General features: G+C 40.4%; 1 protein-coding gene across 1 annotated transcript in view; it reads left to right on the top strand.

The window, feature by feature from the left end:
- The first annotated feature begins 1,203 nt into the window (after window positions 1-1,203).
- Window positions 1,204-12,532, top strand: part of NFKB1 (nuclear factor kappa B subunit 1) — a 125,179-nt gene continuing 113,850 nt past the window's right edge. The window contains exon 1 of the mRNA XM_007463813.1: window positions 1,204-1,356. The gene's annotated coding sequence lies outside the window, so the exon portion shown is untranslated. The remainder of the gene's footprint in view (window positions 1,357-12,532) is intronic.

Genomic DNA, 12,532 nt, shown 5'->3' on the forward strand with positions numbered 1-12,532 from the left:
ATAATTAGCACTAAAATATCTATTTCAGCTCTGGTTTCTTGTTTGGGGAACTAATCTACCCCAAAGTATTCCCTGCCCCGCCTAGCACAGTGCCTGGCATGTAAAGAAGCTCAAATGCTAGTGACTGGTGATCTTCGGGTTCTAGCAGCGGTCTCTCCAGAAGAAAACAAATTCCCACCTGCTGGGTCAGTATTTCTTTCCGAGCTGTGAACCAAAACCATTGCTACCAGCATTCTCATAAAGGCCTGACAATGCCCCGTAAATGAAAGTTCTGAAGAACTGTCAAAACCAGGAGATTTGAGACCTCACCCCAAACCGGTAGACGTTCAGACTTCCCTGGACAGAAGTCAGTTATGCTACAGACATTCCAGTTTAATCTGTAAAGAGATTTGAGAGTAACTGAGAGCACTTAAATGCAATATACAGATGAGACTTATTTTTACACACAGCATGCCTGGCTCCATGCCGACCCATCATCCCCTCTGGATGCTTGGGCCTGTCCTTCGGGGCTCTGGACCCGCTGACTCTCACAGCCGCACGGCCGACGCCTCCGCGCCGCCCTCTTCCCAGCAAGAGTCGGCTCCGCGGGCGCTTCCAGGGGGCGTCTCCGTCCGCCGCTGCCCTCGGGGCTCGCGGAGCGGCGGCGGAGGAGCGGGCGCCCCGCGGAGGACGCCGGCGTCCAGGGCGCCGAAAGTGCGCCCCTCGCCTGCGCCCCGCAGTGTCTCCGAGGGGTGGGTGCGGAGCTGGCCGGCGAGGCCGGGCCGGGGGCGCAAGGCACCCTCCCCCCACCAGGCGTGCGGGCTTCCCCCACCCCCGGCGGCGACCCCACCTCCCGCCCCCGCGGCGTGCGCGCGTGTGTCCGTCTGTCTGTCTTCTCTCTCGACGTCAGTGGGAATTTCCAGCCAGGAAGTGAGAGAGTGAGCGAGAGAGAAAGAGAGAGAAGTGCACCAGCGAGCCGGGGCAGGAAGAGGAGGTTTCGCCACCGGAGCGGCCCGGCGACGCGCCGACAGCTTCCCCTGCTCTTCCCGTCGGTCGGGCCCCTCGCCGCCGCCCTCGGCCAGCGTCCCGCCGCCAGCCTCACTCGAGAGCCCGGGGCAGCCCAGGCCGGAGCCGCCGCGGCCGGGAAGGCGGCGACGCCGTGGTCCCGCAGCCGCGCGCCCGGCGTTCCCTCCGCCAGCTCTGCGGCCATGGCGCGGCGCTGACTGGCCCGGCGAGACCGCGCGCCCGCCCGGACCCGAGCCGACCCGCTCTGGTTCCGGCCGGCCGCCGCCTCTTCCTTCCGCGGCCCCCAGGCCCGCGCCGCCCCGGAGCGGGAGCCACAGGCGCAAGGAGGCCGAGCGCGGACCCGCCAGCAGGGTAAGCCAGACTCGGGCAAGCGGGGGCCGCGCCGGCGAAGTGCGGCCCGACTCCCGCCACCCTCCCGCCCCGCACCCCGTCCGTCCACGCTCGGACTTCCTCATTCCTGCGCTAACCGCTCGGCTAGACCGGAGGAGGAGGTTGACAGTAGCGGAGAGGCGCATGGGCTCTGCGAGAGGGGGGAAAGGCATCTCCAGACTAGGCACGGGCCGGTCGGCCGGAGGGCCGCGGCTGGCCGCCCCGGCCGGGCCGTTCTTTCTCCCCCTTCCCTCCGCCGGGCGGGAACGCGGCGTGGAGGGGAACTCGCGCAAACTTTTTTTATCCCCACCTCCCCTGCCGGGGGTGTCGGGGCTTGAGGGTCATGAGGGGCGCTTGGGCGCGGAGGAGTGAGGGGAAGGTGGTTGGTGCAGTGCAGAAGCAGATTTCACCTAAGGGCGTTCCACGAAATGAAAGCAGAAGTGCATGTCAGTCCTCTGGGCTGGGAAAGCCCTCCCCAGCTCCCCAAGATTGAACCGGACAACCTTATTCCTGGTCTCCTACCTCCAAAAGAAGCCCCCCACTTCACACACACACACACACACACGACAGGATATGCTCACCTACTATAGGACCTGTACCTTAGTTTTCAAAAGATAAGGAGGGCCTGGTACTGATCCTACAGGGCCTGCCTGGCGTTTGAGAGCGAAATTACCCACTTAGAACACTTTTTAGACACCCTGGTTATGTAAAACAGTTGGACAGCTAGCTGTACGATGTGTTGTGCATGACCTCTTAAACAAAAATGATATAAACAAAGCCTATCATGACATTTTAAAATAATAAATTAAAAAAATATCTGAGCGTCCATATACATTTTTGATCAAGTAGTCAAAATATCATCTTTTGCTTCTTCAGAACTTGTTGGTAGACGTGCTGTTCTGAGCAGAGAGATGACTGCTGTAGAAAGTGTATCTGGAAATGGAGGGTAGTTTAACCGATAGAGTAAATATTCATATTATGCTCTTCTGGTGTGTAGGTTGAACAGGAATCACGTTATCAGGAGTGGTGTCTAAGAATCAATGGCTACATAAAATTTCTCATTAATTTACTGTAGTAAATTAGGAAATTTGTACGAAGATTGGTTGGTTGCTTGGCTTTGATTATCAAGATTTAAGAGGTTTTCATGGACTTTGCTAAGTAGGGTTTTTCAGTATTGCAGATAACTAAACTATATTTAACTTAAAGATTTTGTTATAAAGCCTATAATCTGAGAGAATGACTGTGGTATTACTAAAACATTTAATGGCTCTGGCATAGAAATGTTCTTCTGCAGACTGGTGATCTTTGGTAAACACTAAAGCTTAGGATCAAGATGTTCAGTGCTTATTTTTCTAGCAAAATACCTCAATTGAATACATCTGAGTAGTTTAAATTGAATTCCTGTTGCTAAAACTTTAAATGGGAATCTGATTAAAATAAAGCCCTCAGCTGAAGCATGCTGTTTTCCTGATTTTAATATTGTGCTTTCTAGAGATGAATCCTTTTACTGTTTGATGCACTAAAGAAGTTATGTAAATAACTTAAAGCAGAGTATTTTTTTGAGTTTCTGAACTTGAGAAGACAGGAAATAAAGAGAGATTAATTTATCATGTAATTAAATTGCTAAAGTGAGAAGAACATGTATGATAAATGGAAACATGAAATCTCCTGAACTTACTCATCCACATTGATACCTGCAACTCCTCAAAGCCCTCTGGAGCTTATTTAGGTAAAATGTCTTCCTGGGCCACAGCCTACTGGACTGAAATACTGCTTGCCGTGAATAGAAAACCACTTCAAACCTTGTTTGAAAGACTTTTTAAAGAAAGTTCTATATAATCCAATTAGGGATCGGTGGTGATTTGAAAATCTATTTGTTTTGAACTTTCAATTTTATCTTGTGTTCTGCAGTTGGCATTCACATGGACTGAATAAACGCCCGGTTTTCAAACCCCGTTAGTAAATACTGGAGTGTATGTACAAAAATAGTTGTTCCCCTTTGTAAGCACTCCTTTGATCTTTGCACTTCCTTCTTCTACCTTTTAAACAAGATCATCTGTAATGACTGACTTGCACTTGGTAAAAGTTCGATTAGTCTGAAATAAACAGAATTTTAGATTTAGTGATCATAGCCCTCACATTTCTCTTATCACTTTCCTTGGAACTAGTTGACACTAGTTGAGAAACTAATATTTATGCATGCTCTTTTTCCTACAGCTTTCAGACTTCCAGATAATTGATGAAGTAAGTTACTACCTGGACTTTCAGGGATTGCTCACTGTGGTAGATGGAAGGTCTTTATAAGGAATTGTCAGCCACAGGAATCTTGGACTACCATTCAATCAGCATGCCCTTATTTTTTACCTAATTTATGAGAGGTATTCCCCTGTTCAGAAGAGGTGAAAGTTCTGGCTTCTGGGGGAAGTGGTTACTTCATAACCTTCAATTAGTTTGTACTTGGGAGAAGTAAGAACAGTAGTTGACATTTTAAAACAATAAATTTTAAAAATGATATCTGCGTTTCTATATAGATTTTTAATAAAGTAGTCAAAATATCTTTTTCTTTTTTAGAACCTATTAGTAGAAGTGCTGTTCTGAGCATAGAAATGACTGCAGCAGAAAATGTATCTGGAAATGCAGAGTAGTTTAACCAATAAGAATAGATATTCAGGTTATGCTCTATCTAGTCTACAGATTGAACAGCAATCACATTAACAGGAGTGGATATATAAGAATCAATGGCTATGCAAAATTTCTCATTAATTTCCCTTTTAGTAGGAAGGTTGTTTCGTTTGGCTGATTGGTTTTCTGTTTATAATATGAATCATACAAGGTGGCATGATTGTTTTATGTTTTAAGAAGAGAAGGAGGAGGAGAAGGAACAGAATTTTCGTGCTGGGGGACACTTGTAGATGTGCTGCTCCTACGTCTACATTTATGTCTGATCAGAGTTAATTGACAGCTGCTTCTTGGTGACCAGCAAACCATACTGAAGCAATTGACCCTGCTTTCTGAGAATGACTTCTCATTTGCTCTCTTGTATCTCCCATAAATACTGAATTCCCCTACAGTGTTCTTGGAGGTGAGCAGGTAAATCATCGGAAGTATACATACCCCTTTGAGTTGACCCTGTCACTGCTTAGGAGACCTTAAGGGTTTTAAAGATAGAGGCATTCATTCATCTTCAGAGAGGAAAGTTGGGACTTGTGACATAGTTTAGCAAGTCACTTTGGCTCCTTGAACGTTTTTTTTTTAATCAAAAAAGATTAATATTTGCAACCAGATAATCTGGTAGAGTTAATAGTTAGGGTAATATTACCAAGACACTTATCTTTGCAATATTTCATTAATGAATATCCAGTGCTTCACTGTTAGATGAAGAAAAGTAGCATTCTTTTCTCAATGATGACTTTGTTTCATACCTTTGGTCTCTGTTGTTTTAGAGAGGGTTCCTGGGTGCAAATTTCATATTTTCAGGTGAGGCTGGTAGACCTACCCTTGAATATCAGCTAATAGTTTAGAAAATAAGTTGTGGAATGAAATCTCACTGCTTCACTATAAAAATATTTAAACCCTAACAGTTTTACACAAAAGTGATATAAAGTGTGATTTGTTGAAGAGTATAGACTCTTCAAGAGTGTAGATTATGGATGAAAATATTTGTTAAATTTACAGTATTAATCATAAAAATATTGTATTTAAACATTTTATCATCGCATTTTAAAATTTAAAAAGAAATCAATTCATTGTTATTCTTTTATATTTTTTGCAGTAATAGATTTAATTATCAGTAGTACCAGTGTCATCTGCTTTGATTTGTTGCCTGTTTTTGAAATTAGAATAATGAAACGGATGGCTTAATTCCCTATTACAAATTGGCTTATTACTGTTCATTTACATTTCACCATTAGGCCAGAAAGCTTATAACCAGCTTTTATTCTGACCCATACTTTTGACAGATATTAATGAATTTAATCTATAGATGATTTCTTTAAGCTGTGAAAAAAATTCTGGCTGATGGAGCCTGACTGATGCTGCAAGCACTGCTTTGTAATCCAAAGATTGTTAAAGCCTATCTAAATTAATCAACCAAAAAGTAAAACCAAAATATTTTATGACATCCGGAATAAAATACTTATGACCTATAAAAAATTGGGGGGAAAAGATTGTAGCTGGAAAACCTCAGGAACCAGCAGGCAACATTTACTATACTTTCTACCTTCATACTTTAATGATTTTGCAACACTATAAAACCTGGGGCCTCATCACAGGAGGGTTTTGTTCCTTATTTCTTATTTGTAGCATTTTCAGAAAATTTTCCTTGGAACTCTGAATCTAACCATTTATTCTCTGTGGACACTATTTATGAAATGAAATATACCATCTACACTAGAAAAGGGTACAATGCCAACACTCCCAGGCCTGGTATTATACCCTCAGGGAGAGTCAGAACCATTTTACTGAAAACTCCTAACTTCAGTCCACTCAGCTTTGGATTTAATTAATTCTGGTTCTGACACTGACCTCTCTTCAAATCACTTAACAAACACACATTCAAATTTTAAAAATTAATTTTAAAAGTTGTTTACAAATACATATATGTATGATCATCTTTGTTGTTGCCAATAAACTGAGGAAGAAAATAAATGTTTGCTTATATAACAAGTACATTGTAAAGCTGTCATTGTTGAAAAGTAACCTGAAAAGTGAATAGCAGCAGGGTTAGTTAGAATAATAAAATAATCCAAGTACTCTACGTATAGCTTCCCTGTGAGAAGATTTGGAGAGAACAGATAAATTTTGCTGTATTCCATTACATAATCAGCTCAGTATAGCTTCTGGGTATAAACGAAAACACAGAGCTCTAATGTTGTCCCAGTCTTCACTGTGTGAGTCAAAAAATGTATGGACCATTCAAACATTTCATACTGGAAAGTAAAGATTTGGATTTTTCTTAGATTTAAGCCTTTTGATATATGAGGCTCACTAGCATTTATACATGAGATTTTCTTTTTTTGCTAACTTGAATTTAAAAAACTACAAAACCTACATAAAGTTAAGCACACCTCTATAGAGAGAGCTTAATTAACATTAAATAAATAACTTGATTGCTATAATGAATTTTGTTTGTCAAAATAGCAGTTATTTTACAAAATTATTTTTATTATTTATTGTGTGGTTTTACTAAACATATCACAGTATATTTCAGTGTCAGGGCATACGTATCCTTCATTTTTATCTCCAGAAATCAATTCTAATAATATTAAGCTTGAAAAAAGAAAAAAAGTGATGACAAATTCCTTAATCAATCTACCTGTTCATCGGTTCTGGGTTCAAGCCTGCAATTCATTTAAATAGTGAAAGTAAATTGCTTAATTGTCCTAGAAAATATTCCTTCCAAGACAAGAATTTTAGGAATGGAGAGAATGACTATTTTTTTTTTTTTTAGTGTTTTAACATGAATCCCTGACTTATGTTTTATTGATGTTTGAATAACTTTATTTACCAGTTCTTAACTTAGGTATAGGTTTATTTTCTAAGATATAACCATTTATTTGTGTTTGATCATTAAGGCGTGATTTATAAAGTGTATTTTTCTTTTAAATGGGGGCTAGGTGTGGTTGTGAGGTCAGAGGAAAAGAATCCCTAAAAAGTTACAGCATCTAGTATAATGCTCTCTGAATAATATAAGCACCTGTATGATTTATAAAGTTAAAGACAATGTGGAAGGATGGAAGGAGTATGAATGGCTGTTCATATAGAGGATATTTAAAGTAGAAAGGAAGAAACATGAAGATAAAGAATAAAAGTTAAATTTAATGTTGAAAACTTTGGCCAAAACAAAGGATAATGAAAGCATAGATAAAGTTTTAGGGGAGAGTTCTCTATAAAATCAGATCTTGAACTTTATTTTTGACTTAAATGTGGAAAAGAAAAATAATCTAGAAAGTAAATCAGAATTCCAGAGAAAAGGATAAATTCTGTATATCATGGATGAGAAGAGGAGGGTCATAATGAAAAGAGTGAGAGGTTGTCCTTGAATAGAACTGTTTTGTAGACATTTCACTGTGGCTTATCCTACTTTTTTTTTTAAGTTTCTATCTTTTTTAAAAAATTAATTAATTAATTTATTTATTTTGGCTGTGTTGGGTCTTCATTTCTGTGCGAGGGCTGTCTCTGGTTGCGGGGAGCGGGGGCCACTCTTCATCGCGGTGCTTGGGCCTCTCACTGTCGCGGAGTACAAGTTCCAGACACGCAGGCTCAGTAGCTGTGGCCCATGGACCCAGCTGCACAGCGGCATGTGGGATGTTCCCACACCAGGGCTCGAATCCGTGTGCCCTGCATTGGCAGGCAGACTCTCAACCACTGCGCCACCAGGGAAGCCCTATCCTACTTTTTGATTAATTGAAATCAATAGTCATTTCCCCCACATTCTTAAGTCAGTTGTGTTAAGCAGACCTCAGTACACTTGGGAAATTATAAAATCAAAAGCATGGTATCTGATAACAGTTAAATACACTTCCTTGCTCTCTTGCTATATCATAGCATTTATTTGATATAATGTCTTTATGGTTTCTCCATGTGTTTACCCAGTTTCCCGTTTTAGACATTTAACTAAATTTAACAAGCACACCTTGGAAGATTTTAATACTTCCTATTTTAAAACATTGCCTTATCGGTCATTTACTTTGAAGTGCTTTTTTATGATGGGCAGGGAAAGTATCCTATTTCTCTTGAAAAGTCTAACATAATAGCCAAATAGGAATCAGTCCAAGTTGAAATAGATGGATGACTGGGGAGTAGGGGCAGTTTTGCTGTACGTACTAAATATGTGTTAAACTGAAAACAGTAATTTTATTGCTGAGGCACTTACGTATCATTACGTGGACGTCCCCGTCAGTATGCCAATATCAAATTTATCATCATTCCCACCCATCAAATTGCTCCTCCCAGCACATTTAGGGGATACAGTTGTTAGCCCACTGTGGTCCATTCAGTAGGTTTCCCATGCCAGAAATCTAGAAGCCCATTCTTCATGCATACTCACTTATCTCCTCCAGTCCATCACCAAATTCTATCAATTCAGCCCCCTCTCATCTCCAGTATTCATCCCTTCCTCACTGAATTTCCAGCTTTCATGTTTTTCATTTGCTCCTGATGCATAATCTCCTGCTTCTATTCTATCCTTCATTCCAGCATAAAAGTCAGCTTTCTAAAGTGAAGATCTGATCATATCACGATCTTTATATTTCTGAAATGTCTCCATTGTCTTTACAAGCTGATTCCTGCACACCTCACCCCCACCCTTGCTCCTCACCCATCCCCTGTTTCTCAAGTCATCCATATCAATTTTCAGTTCCTATCTGCCATATTTTCTCACTTTGAATGCCTCTGCATATGCATTCCCTGTGTGAGGAGTGTGCTCTCCTTCCTAGCCATTGTGCTGACTACTCAGCCTTCAGGCATGGTGTACACATCACCATTTCTCTGTCCCTCCTCTTTCCATTCTCCCTGACCTCCCCATAAAGATTTATGTGCTCCCAGTCCATGGGCTCTTGACTGCTTATGCTTTTTGACAGAAAATATCTTGAGGGAAAGGATTTTATCTTACTTTTTATCAGCACAGCACCCAGTAAGTTTGCCAAATGAATAAGTAAATAACTAGACAAAATATTGATAGACTGCTGTTGATTAAGCTGTGTGACTCTGGGCAAGTTAATTAACTTCTCTGGGTCTCATTTTCTCTCAAAAAAAAATGAGACAGACTAAAGGAGCATCTCCCTCTAAAATTATTTGTTTCTTTGATATAATAGTGTTATTTGGAAGACTTCAGATTTTCTTGCCATATTGAGATAGGTCAACTTAAGGAAAATTCATGTAAGAAAGTACAAAGACAGTTCTTGATTATCAATATGATAAGATGAGGAACTGTCCATTTTTGGATCATGAGTTATCATTTATGGTCCCAGTCTAGCTTCTTTCTGACATCAGGTGTTTCTGGGGTTGCATCTTTTCGTTATTAATTATTCTCTACTATGAACTCATGTTCATATCTCCAAAGCAATTTAAGGCACACATGATACAGAAATTGAATATAAAATTCAGTATTTTGATTGTAAATTGCTTCAAGGTCTCACTGATTATAACTATATTTGGAGGAAGAAGATAGGGAAGTGGTAGTCGTATGAGCTGAATCCTCATCTGTCATAGCAAGAACACAATGTCTAAAATTGATCAATTAAGAAAAAAGATATAAACATAGTATTTAGGGATATGAAAAGAACCCCCAGGAAAACCAAAAGGAGAAAGTTAAGAGTGTTAAAAAGTCGATCACTCGGAAAAGCAGGATTGGAGTCGGGAGGTGGTGTGGGGAAACTTTGCTTTTTATATAAGCTCTTCTACTTTTGCATAGTAGGATTTTTTTTTTTAACTGTTAATTTATTTGAATACATGTTGAGTCCTTCCTATGTGCCAGGTTCTAGACACTGGGAATACAGTGCTGAACAAGACAGAAATCCATAATTTCATGGAGCTTATTAGATCATTTAATGTTTTCAGTTTAAAATATTTTCTTTTTATATTAGCCTTTTTAAAATTAAAGAATCACATAACCAAAAAAGGACACAAATCGTAAGATTATGGCCTTAAGGAATTATCTCAAAGTGAACACACTTAACATTAAATAGAACGTAACCAGCACACCAAAAGCCCCCTTTCTGCCCCTTCTTAGTCAAGATTCCTACCCTTCAGTCTCATTTAAAAGGTTTCACTAATGACTTTTGGATTACGTAAATGTTGATTCTGTGACTCATATTTGTCTGCATAACAATCAAGAGTTGACTGAATGAATTCATTACTTCAAGGTGCTAATAATGAGCTTTACACAAGTAGGAACTAACTCTCCTATTGTTAAAAGCCCTAAGGGCAGCTTATTTCAGATTTTCCTCACCGAACAAAATATGTAAGTGAAAATATTTAAAAATTAAATTTTTACATTAATTTGTCATTTATGAGTTTGAGTAGATATTTTGCTTATTGCCGAGCAGTTAAGATCAGTGACAAGATCATAGACATGGGAGAAAGAAGTATTCGCATCAGACCTTATCAGACATAGAAGAGAGGGTGGTTCCACTTTTTTCCTGCTCACTTTATATTGGGTTGGCCAAAAGTTTCATTCGTTTTTTTTCTGTAAGATGGCTCTAGTAGCACTTAGTTATATTTATTTTCATTTGAAACAATTTTGTTAGATTGTATGTGACAGCTGTCATATCAGCGTGCATGTAAAAAAAGACATCAAAATTGGTGAATTTTTTTTTTTTATAAATTTATTTATTTATTTTTGGCTGCATTGCGTGTTTGTTGCTGCGCGCGGGCTTCTCATTGTGGTGGCTTCTCTTGTTGTGGAGCACAGGCTCTGGAACACAGGCTCAGCAGTTGTGGCGCACGGGCTTAGTTGCTCCGCTGCATGTGGGATCTTCCCAGGCCAGGGCTCGAACCCGTGTCCCCTGCATTGGGAGGCGGATTCTTAACCACTGCGTCTCCAAGGAAGCCCCAAATTGGTGAATTTTTGTGTAGCCATTTTAATATTGAAGATGGAAAGAAAAAAGCAACGTTTTCGGCCTTTTATGCTTTATTATTTCAAGAAAGGTAAAAATGCAATTGAAACAAAAAAAAGATTTGTGAAGTATATGGAGAAGGTGCTGTGACTGATCGAACATGTCAAAAGTGGTTTGCGAAGTTTCGTGCTGGACAATGCTCTGTGGTCGTGTAGACCAGTTGAAGTTGAGAGCGATCAAATCGAGACATTAATTGAGAACAATCAACGTTATACCACGCGGAAGATAGCCGACCTACTCAAAATATCCAAATCAAGTGTTGAAAATCATTTGCGCCAGCTTGATTATGTTAATCGCTTTGATGTTTGGGTTCCACGTAAGGTAAGCGGAAAAAAACCTCTTGACCATATTTCCGCATGCGATTCTCTTCTTAAACGTAATGAAAACGTTCCATTTTTAAAACAAATTGTGATGGGTGATGACAAGTCTATACTGTACAATAATGTGGAATGGAAGAGATTGTGGAGCAAATGAAATGAACACCACCAACCACACCAAAGGCAGGTCTTCATCCAGAGAAGGTGAAGTTGTGTATATGGTGGGATTGGAAGGGAGTCCTCTATTATGAGCCCCTTCTGGAAAACCAAACGATTAATTCCAACAAGTACTGCTCCCAATTAGACCAACTGAAAGCAGCACTTGACAAAAAGCATCTGGAGTTAGTCAACAGAAAACATATAATCTTCCATCAGGATAACGCAAGACTGCATGTTTCTTTGATGACCAGGCAAAAACTGTTACAGCGTGGCCGGGAAGTTCTGATTCATCCGCCGTATTCACCAGACATTACACCTTCGGATTTCCATTTATTTCGGTCTTTACAAAATTCTCTTAATGGAAAAAGTTTCAATTCCCTGGAAGACTGTAAAAGGCACAGGATCAGTTCTTTGCTCAAAAAGAGAAAACGTTTTGGGAAGATGGAATTATGAAGCTGCCTGAAAAATGGCAGAAGATAACGGAACAAAAGGGTGAATACATTGCTTGGTAAAGTTCTTGGTGCAAATGAAAAATGTGTCTTTTATGTTTACTTAAAAACCGAAGGCACTTTTTGGCCAACCCAATACATTGACATCTGCATATATTGAAGGGTTTACCTATAGGCGTGGTCATTGTGAAAAGGCCTTCATATCTGGATTAAGGACTGAACGGTCCTCTGTATAAGGCCTAATTTTGGTGCTTGCGAATTATTTTTTATGTGTGTGTGTAATCGGAAGCTTGTTGTGATTCTTTCTTCAAGGAAACCATTTTCTCCCTGCAGGCCAGTTGTCACCACATACATAGAACCAAGTATTTCTGGTCCACATGATGAATCCTTTTCTCTTAAAACATAAAGGATATATTTTTATTGATATTGTAGAATTAGTAAAAATGAAAATCCATACTAAAGTCATCATGTTCAGATTTAAGAGAATGTGATCAGTTTCTCTATGTTTGATCAAAAGAATATTAATCTCTTGGGAAATCCCTGGCTGTCCAGTAGTTAGGGCTCCGTGCTTCCATTGCAAGGGGCACGGGTTTGACCCCTGGTGGGGGAACTAAGA

This window comes from Lipotes vexillifer, unplaced genomic scaffold (genome assembly GCF_000442215.2).
Source record: "Lipotes vexillifer unplaced genomic scaffold, Lipotes_vexillifer_v1.1 scaffold49, whole genome shotgun sequence".
Taxonomy (NCBI): Eukaryota; Metazoa; Chordata; class Mammalia; order Artiodactyla; family Lipotidae; genus Lipotes; species Lipotes vexillifer.